The following is a 9612-nucleotide window of genomic DNA, read 5'->3' as shown; positions in this document are numbered from 1 at the left end:
GACAATGACCACAATGAGTTTGCCCAATAATTAAAGCACTTGTCAAACAACAGGTGGTACCTGATTATAGGGGGCAGAATTCTGAAAGTGACAACATTCTTCTTGTAGATTTTCACAGAGAAATGTTGGTCATTTCCAGGCTATTTTTCAACTTAGGAAATACCAGCTGATGTAAATACCAGCAATTTACAGAAAATGGCCATTTTTCACAGAGACAATATGAATTTTGGCATGCTTCCAATGCAAATTGATTCTTGTCTGCAAAGAATATTCGACCATATCCTCAGCTGGTGAAATTAAGTGCAGCTCTACTGAATTTCAAAGTAGAAATTTTGCAAAACTTGTGGGTTTTTACCCACAAATGGTTTTAAATTAGAATGAAAAGCCACAAAATGTCATTTGAGCTCCACCAACATGGGCCCATTCTGGATTTTTTTTTTTAAGTGCAAACCTCTATTTGGGAGAGAGGCTGATCATGAAATTTGCCTGTATAGGCTGATTCTTTAGCCCATATGACTATAAAAAGGTGGGTCCAATTGTTCCCTCCTGCAGAAAATCTACGGAAAGGAGCGAAGAGGGAGGAAATCTCTGCAAAGTTCAAAAACAGCCTATGGGGCCTCCCATAAACGCCATTGGTCTCAAGGGTCAGCAGGAGGCCAGGATAATGAGTATGGATTTCCCCCATGCCTCCATCTGGTTCTATATGGGTCTGATCCAAACCCTAATGAAATAAATGCAAATCTTTCCATTGACTTCTCTGGGTTTGGGATCATGTGCCATTTCTACATATTTTGGGGGCATGACTGGGCCCTGTGTTATTACAGACATCAGTCACAACTAGGGATGTAAGATCATACAAGACTACAGATAAATCAGACTGTCTGCACTGTAGAAGATTAGAGTATGCAGTAATATAAATTTCTTCTTCTGAATCATCTCTTCCATAGCTTCATTTCTGGCTAAATCTTTCTGCTGTAATGTAATTACCTCTAAAACAAGAATGTACACATCTCTCTGTAAGTTTGTTTTAATGCTTTTAGGTTTCTTCAGACCCTTAATTATTTTACTTTACAACATCTTATTATAGTTGTTTATCAGGAATTAGTGGTACAGTAGCTTGCCCAATCCTCCATTACCTGCAAATGATGGTCTCTCTTTTATTACTTTTCAGCTGAAGTAGATGAGTTCTGGTTAATACCCACTAATATCACTTCTGTTTTAATAAAGCTTCACCATGTTGGAAATTCCTGTTGTATTTGTTTCTGCCCTTTCAGGTTGACAAATTCTGGTTATAAAATGAAGGGTGAAAGTACAATAGCAGCAAATAAATAAAATAATAATCTATTCTTAAATCTGCCTGTATGTCTGCCTCTTTGTCTAATTATATTGGGCTTAGATATTTTTCCAAAACATACACCAAAGCAGGAATTGTTCCCTGTTCAATTGACTTACAATACAATGAAATTAGGGCATGGTAACTATGTGTGGAGTGAAATACATCAATGAACCCCACATGTTCACAGTTTAGATCATGTTTGCATAAGCATCTGAAAGGTAAAACTCCCACTGAGAATGTACCCGGCATTCTTGGTTCAGATTCTTTTTTCCGTTACATTGGTCACATCTAGAGCTACTCTGTTGACTTCAGTGGAATTGTTCCAAATATAGACTGGTAGAAGTGAGAGCAAACTCTAGCCTCATAGTCCTCCAAACCTGGGCTGAAAATAAAGATGAGATTCAACTCAAAACCCAGATCTGAACTCCTCTAAATTTTGAAAGGGAGGGAGAGACTGGAAGACAATGCAGATCTTAATCTAAATTTCATAGTTATGGTATATCTCTATATTGGCTGAGCTAAAAGCCTGGATCCAAACACTGAAACTTTGCAGGTTTGAAATCCAGACCTGAAGTTTGAAGTAAGGTCCATCTTTTACTGGAAGTATCATGAGAAGAGAATTTCTGCTACTGCCAGGAACTACTATGACAATAGCCTATCTTACAACATTTCAGGTCTTCACCTTCTCCCCTAAAATAAATTTCTATTGAAAATATTCATCTGGGTCCAGTTAGCAAAGTAAGTTTTGGAACAAAGCGATGAGGCTACTGGTTCCTAGAGCTATGTGGGTTCTTGAGCTACTGGTCGTCTGACTGAAACCAATACAGGCCAGTAGAAACCTACAGTGACCAGGGTTCCAACGAACCTACTGGAATTTCCACTAGGGGGCCCTTGTCAGAACTCAGAAATTTAGAGGGAGCAGATGAATCACAGAATCCCAGGATTGGATGCCATATGCCAGCTGTGGACTCACAGTGCTGAATAAAGCAGGACAATTACTCCCTGTGCTTTATATATGGCAGCCCTGTTAAAACACCCCAGAATGATATTTGCCTTTTTCACAACTGCATCACATTGTTCGCTCATATTCAATTTGTGATCCGCTAAACCCTGCAGATCCTTTTTTAGCAGTACTACCACTTAGCCTGTTATTCCCCATTATGTAGTTGTGCATTGACTTTTCCTTCCAAAGTGAAGTACTTTCCACTTGTCTTTATTGAATGTCATCTTGTTGGTTTCAGAACAATTTTCCAATTTGTGAAGGTCATTTTTAATTCTAATCCTGTCCTCCAAAGTGCTTAAAAATTAATGTTTTAACACTTGAGGATCCTGAAAATAGTTTACTTTGAATTTAAATCTAGACATGGACAAAGGATCAGTATGTGCATTCTTGCTAAACTGGTTCACCAATTGCTCCAGTTGGCCTTACTCAGAATGCTAAAGGAAGCCCACAAAAATCATAATTACCTGTTTCGGCAGGAACAAACTGATCCAAAGCCCCCTGAAGTCTTTGGAAAGGGCTTCATTGATTTCAATAGGTTTTGGATCAACCACTAAGTGATGTGCCTGTTCCTGGGAAACAGCAGTGATTCTGGCATGACGCAGCATTAGAGCCAATATTTCCTCTGGATTAGACTGACATTAGATTTGGGATTTTTACTCCTCTTCTTCATCACTGGGGTTTGGATTACCTGCTACAATCATCTGAGCAAGTCTCACCTTATCAATTCCCTGCCATTGCCTGGGACATTGGTGGCACCTCGGTCTCTCCTATTCTCCGTGTGGCGCCTGACACTTCAGTCTCCTGAGGACTGGAAATACTTCAGTATAACTTGAGTTACTGAGCACATTATAGTGATATCAGGGTGAGATTTACCCTGTGGTTGGCCGGTGAAATATAGGAGGTCAGACTAAATGATGTTATTGTCCCTTTTGACCACATACTCTTTGAAACTTTGCCAGCAGGGAGCAGGGTGGCTCCATGGGCAGGCAGAGGAGTGAACATGCAGTACAGTACACACAACTGCTGCCCAAAATGGAACAACCTGTTCCATGGCTGGGTGTGCCACGGACGCAGCATCCGGGCAGGAAGCTGTGACCCTCACCAGAGTCATCTTGTGGCAGCAGAGTGCTAGCAGGCTGAGCCCTGCGTTAGAATCCTGCCAGCCACTGCACTATGGAGTTTGCTGTTGTGTTTTATCAGTATGGTAGCTAGTTACCATGAGATTCTGAAGTTAAAGCTCTTGATACCCTAGAGAACATCACTTCCTTCCATGGACCAAAATGTGAAGTCATTGCCAAGTCCTCACTCAGGCAAAACTGCTGAGGTCAATAAGTAGTTTACAGAATCAACAGGCAATGGTTGAGAAGGCAAAATGGAATGGACTGACCAACCTACACCATTTGATGTGAAGGGGTTCCACACCCAACCCTTAAAAAAACTATTTGAGCTGCACCTCCCTGGATATATATATTTTTTCCCTTCCTCCCAAGTATGCCATGTGGTTTTGATCAATAGAGGACAGTTTCACTTTAAGCCAGCCTTGCCCGTGGGCCTCTAAACATCCCAAAATTTACAGATGTTTGAATCATTAGCCTTAGCCAACCCTATTACCTAGGCCAAGCTCAACTGAAGGGGCAGGGAAGGGGGGTTTGTATTTTAGTGCTTACAGCTAGGAACAAATATTGCCTTTATATAACCCCTTTGCTGTGCAAATGCTGCCTCGGCGCTGTTGGAATTTGGGGATGTGACAGATCCTCCAGGATCTTGATAGTAATTAAACCTACCTTTAAGCAAAATACACTTCCACTGAGTCCCTCCCTTCCACCACCAATGCAACTTGTTATTCAGCAAAGCAATTACAAACATTGGAAGTGACAGTCTGGAGTGGTCACATTAATTTCTGTAGCCATTCTGCTACAATAGAAGGTGGAAATTAGCCATAATTACAATCTGAATGAATTGCATAATGCTGTGTGCCTCCTCATCAGTAGAATGTGTTTTGATTACAAGCACAGAGACTTGAGCTGCAGGGAAATTATAGACTTACATTCAGGTGTCTTACTGGTATATGGGATGTAAGGGGAAAAAAACATTTTCTAAAGTTGATCAGAATGGATATGGGGGAGCTTAGGGGCAAGTTGCCTTTAATTCTGTTTCCTGTGATACACTGGCACTGCTAGCTACCAACTTCCATACAGTAGAGTATGTGTAATAGATAGGAAATAAGGCTTTTCAGTTGTTCAGATCCCCACTATGCTCTTTATTAAAAGGTTTACTTTCAGGTGATTCTCTCATTAGGAAGCCATTCTCTCTGTTATCCAGGGGATCAGGAAAGCCACTTTAGTTGGCCTCAATCTGTGAGACAAGAAATATCCAATCATGGCAAGAAGAGACTGAAAAAAAGTGAAGGGAAGCAGACAAACAGCTGCTCAGAAGCGCAAAAGAAAATTAATGGATTTTAAAATCTAAAGTTACCCAGATTTTAGAGAATGTCAAGAAAGACTTCACTGTTGGTTTGATTCTAGGCCTAGGCAAAGGTGTTTATGGTGCCAGGGTTATTAGGATGTTTATATCAAGGATAATATTATCAGAAATCCAGTCTCTCCATGCTTCAACTTGCCAGAAAGGAGAAGACTGAATCAGGAGTTCTGTGGTGGGACAAGTTCCCCCTGCAGTCAAGAAGGGGTTAAAGAGCATCTCTGGGAACAGTTAGCCCCAAGCTGGCACATCTATGAGGCCTGTCAAACTTGGAGAGGGGCAACTCCTTAAAAGAGAGGATCCAAGCCCAGTGCAGGGTGGGGAACTAGGAGGAAGCAGAATCTGAGTGCTCTAGTCTCCACAGCAAGGGCTGCTTATGAGGAAAGCTGCCGAAGGGTTGCTACTGCCTGGATCCTCTGGAGATGTGGAGAGAGACCTCCTTTGCTTTTTCTTTTTTTTAGAACCTGGGATGCTCAGCTTGGACCCCTCAAACACATGGGGAATTAGGATCCAGCCCCTCTTCATAGACACTATTTACCTTTTATCTTGCTAAAACCAATAGGGTGCTTATGGGTGCAGGATTATTTTGTTTGCCTCTTCCATATTGGACTGCTGTTATGCCAAAAACTGGTGAAGGGGAAGCTACCTTCCTAAGACTTGCAGCCAGAGGACTGCCCTAAATGTACAACCTATGCCAACCTCCTGTACAGTGCCTGCTCTCTCAATATTTTTCCATTTTAGCCAATTAGTTACAATACATTTGTGTTACTCAATAGACTTCAAAGTCCACATTCTTCTTCCTACGCCCAAGGAACTGTGCATAAGGGAGTGACCATTGGTTTGAGCCAGCTGAATATTTTATTGCAAATGAATTATCCAGCCAATGTCACCCCTTTTTCTGCTTAAAAATAATCTGTAAAGCAATCCTGGTTTTCTTCTGAAATATTATCACTTTTTGCACATCAGTTTGGGTGAACAATTTTCAGCCTGTCTGCAAACTGATCATTTCAGACTATTCACTGTTTGATATTCACTATCCATTACTTCTAGTGTGTCATTGGCCAATAAAGTCACATGGTATTGTCTCTGTTCTGAGATGGAATGACCCTCCAAATGACAGTCCCTCAAAAAAGAAATTCAAGAGGGCCCCAGGAACAATTCTGGTGCAGATATTAGAATGTGTATATGTTCACATGAATATTTGCACAAGTATTCTTGATACTTTTGCTTTCCACGGACATTCTTGCAAACAAAAATTTGCTCGTGGGAATGTTCTCAAAGCGTGAAATTCATTCCTATGAAGGGGGCCTCCATAATGCTTACCTAGTAACCCTGAGAGTGATGACCCTCAGAATTGCACCAAGAAAGAAATTCAAATGGGTCATGGATACTGGTTACTTGAATTTGCAGTTCTTATGCAAAAGAAGAAAAAAACAGACAGTTTTGCTCTAGTCACTTCTTACTCATTTGTGTTGTAATTTGCCCTTGTGAAATGTCCAGTATTTCTTATCTTGGGTCAGGACAAATGTGGATTGCACTGACAAGAATTCTCATTATTTTGGCACTTCTGTCTCTTGTCCTCATTGAAATAAGGAAGAGTAGAAGATGATGAAAATGTTTTTTTAATCCTATTTGAAGAGAACTACATTAGTGAACCAGGCACCTTTAAGTTCGCACCTGCAGCATCCACACAGGGTTATTACAGCGCAGCACTGTGGTGCCTACTGCTATTCATGCCCCCCCAGTCTAAAATGCCAGGCAGTGTAGACATGCCTTAAGATAACTGAGCTAAGCTATCCATAAATCAACACTCAATACTGAAATAATTCAGGAACTTGTGCCACTGCATATCTCTAAAGCAAACAGTACCACAGTTGTCATGGTAAATATCAGTCTGCAATGAATAAAGTACCTTTCAGTCTGGTTCAGCATATAGGCCTAGCTAATGAAACAGGATTTTGGCTTTTATTATTTAGGGAACAGACACATTTGCTTGATCAGTTTGTTTTTTAGGTTTTCCTGGGATGGGGAGCCCCACAGAAGGGAATGTGAAATCGGTCACTTGAGCATGAGGAAAAATTTATGGTTTAATAACCTTGAATTGATAGACTTTGCTCACTGTGCCACAAAAACCCTATGTGAAATATGCTTGGATCTTTAGCCAAATGAGCTCTTGAATAATCAGTCTGACCCCTGCAGGTTATCAAATATAGTTCCACAAAGGAGAATGTTGCGGGGAATTCTTGTTTGCTTTAAAAATCAATCTATGTCCCTTAAAGAAGTTCAGTTTAATATTATACAATTCTGAATTTTCCCAAAATAAACCACATAGCTCATAGAAAAGATACATAGATGCCCGTACGGGGAATTTCACGAAGATACTGAGACAGGGCCCAATACCCTTAGAAGTTAAATAGGGCCCGACCCTGAAAATAGTTCCAGTGGCTGAAACTGGACTGCCTGTGCAGGTGCTACCCACTATGAGTAAGACTACTACAATCTGCACCATTCTGGCCTGGTGTACACACTAAGGGTACGTCTACACTACGAAATTCGGTCGAATTTATAGAAGTCGGTTTTTTAGACATCGGTTTTATATAGTCGAGTGTGTTCGTGTTCCCCACAGAAAATGCTCTAAGTGCATTAAGTGCATTAACTCGGCGGAGCGCTTCCACAGGACCGAGGCTAGCGTCGACTTCCGGAGCGTTGCACTGTGGGTCGCTATCCCCCGGTTCCCGCAGGCTCCGCCGCCCATTGGAATTCTGGGTTGAGATCCCAATGCCTGATGGGCTAAAACATTGTCGCGGGTGGTTCTGGGTACATATCGTCAGGCCCCCGTTCCCTCCCTCCCTCTGTGAAAGCAAGGGCAGACAATCGTTTCGCGCCTTTTTTCCTGAGTTACCTGTGCAGACGCCATACCACGGCAAGCATGGAGCCCGCGCAGCTCACTGTCACCGTATGTCTCCTGGGTGCTGGCAGACGCGGTACGGCATTGCTACACAGCAGCAGCAACCCATTGCCTTGTGGCAGCAGACGGTACAATACGACTGGTAGCCGTCATCGTCATGTCCGAGGTGCTCCTGGCCACATCAGCCAGGAGCGCCTGGGCAGAGACATGGGCGCAGGGACTAAATTTGGAGTGACTTGACCAGGTCATTCTCTTTAGTCCTGCAGTCAGTCCTATTGAACCATCTTATGGTGAGCAGGCAGGTGATACGGATTGCTAGCAGTCGTACTGTACCATCTTCTGCCAGGCAGGCAAGAGATGAGGATGGCTAGCAGTCGTACTGCACCGTCTTCTGCCGAGCAGCCATGAGATGTGGATGGCATGCAGTCCTTCTGCACCATCTGCTGCCAGCCAAAGATGTAAAAGATAGATGGAGTGGATCAAAACAAGAAATAGACCAGATTTGTTTTGTACTCATTTGCTTACCCCCCACCCCCGTCTAGGGGACTCATTCTTCTAGGTCACACTGCAGTCACTCACAGAGAAGGTGCAGCGAGGTAAATCTAGCCATGTATCAATCAGAGGCCAGACTAACCTCCTTGTTCCAATAGGAACAATAACTTAGGTGCACCATTTCTTATTGGAACCCTCCGTGAAGTCCTGCCTGAAATACTCCTTTGTTGTAAAGCCACCCCCTTTGTTGATTTTAGCTCCCTGAAGCCAACCCTGTAAGCCATGTCGTCAGTTGCCCCTCTCTCCGTCAGAGCAATGGCAGACAATCGTTCCGCGCCTTTTTTCTGTGTGGACACCATACCAAGGCAAGCATGGAGGCCACTCAGCTCACTTTGGCAATTAGGAGCACATTAAACACCACATGCATTATCCAGCAGTATATGCAGCACCAGAACCTGGCAGAGCGATACCGGGCGAGGAGGCGACGTCAGCGCGGTCACGTGAGTGATCAGGACATGGACACAGATTTCTCTGAAAGCATGGGCCCTGCCAATGCATGCATCATGGTGCTAATGGGGCAGGTTCATGCTGTGGAACGCTGATTCTGGGCTCGGGAAACAAGCACAGACTGGTGGGACTGCATAGTGTTGCAGGTCTGGGACGATTCCCAGTGGCTGCGAAACTTTCGCATGCGTAAGTGCACTTTCATGGAACTTTGTGACTTGCTTTCCCCTGCCCTGAAGCGCATGAATACCAAGATGAGAGCAGCCCTCACAGTTGAGAAGCGAGTGGCGATAGCCCTGTGGAAGCTTGCAACGCCAGACAGCTACCAGTCAGTTGGGAATCAATTTGGAGTGGGCAAATCTACTGTGGGTGCTGCTGTGATGCAAGTAGCCCACGCAATCAAAGATCTGCTGATATCAACGGTAGTGACCCTGGGAAATGTGCAGGTCATAGTGGATGGCTTTGCTGCAATGGGATTCCCTAACTGTGGCGGGGCCATAGACGGAACCCATATCCCTATCTTGGCACCGGAGCACCAAGCCGCCGAGTACATAAACTGCAAGGGGTACTTTTCGATAGTGCTGCAAGCTCTGGTGGATCACAAGGGACGTTTCACCAACATCAACGTGGGATGGCTGGGAAAGGTACATGACGCTCGCATCTTCAGGAACTCTGGTCTGTTTCAAAAGCTGCAGGAAGGGACTTTATTCCCAGACCAGAAAATAACTGTTGGGGATGTTGAAATGCCTATAGTTATCCTTGGGGACCCAGCCTACCCCTTGATGCCATGGCTCATGAAGCCGTACACAGGCAGCCTGGACAGTAGTCAGGAGCTGTTCAACTACAGGCTGAGCAAGTGCAGAATGGTGGTAGAATGTGCATTTGGACGTT

This window comes from Lepidochelys olivacea (assembly GCF_965140295.1).
Source record: "Lepidochelys olivacea isolate rLepOli2 genome assembly, chromosome: 9".
Lineage (NCBI taxonomy): Eukaryota > Metazoa > Chordata > Testudines > Cheloniidae > Lepidochelys > Lepidochelys olivacea.
The sequence above is the reverse complement of the archived record's forward strand: the minus strand, read 5'-3'. Positions refer to the sequence as shown.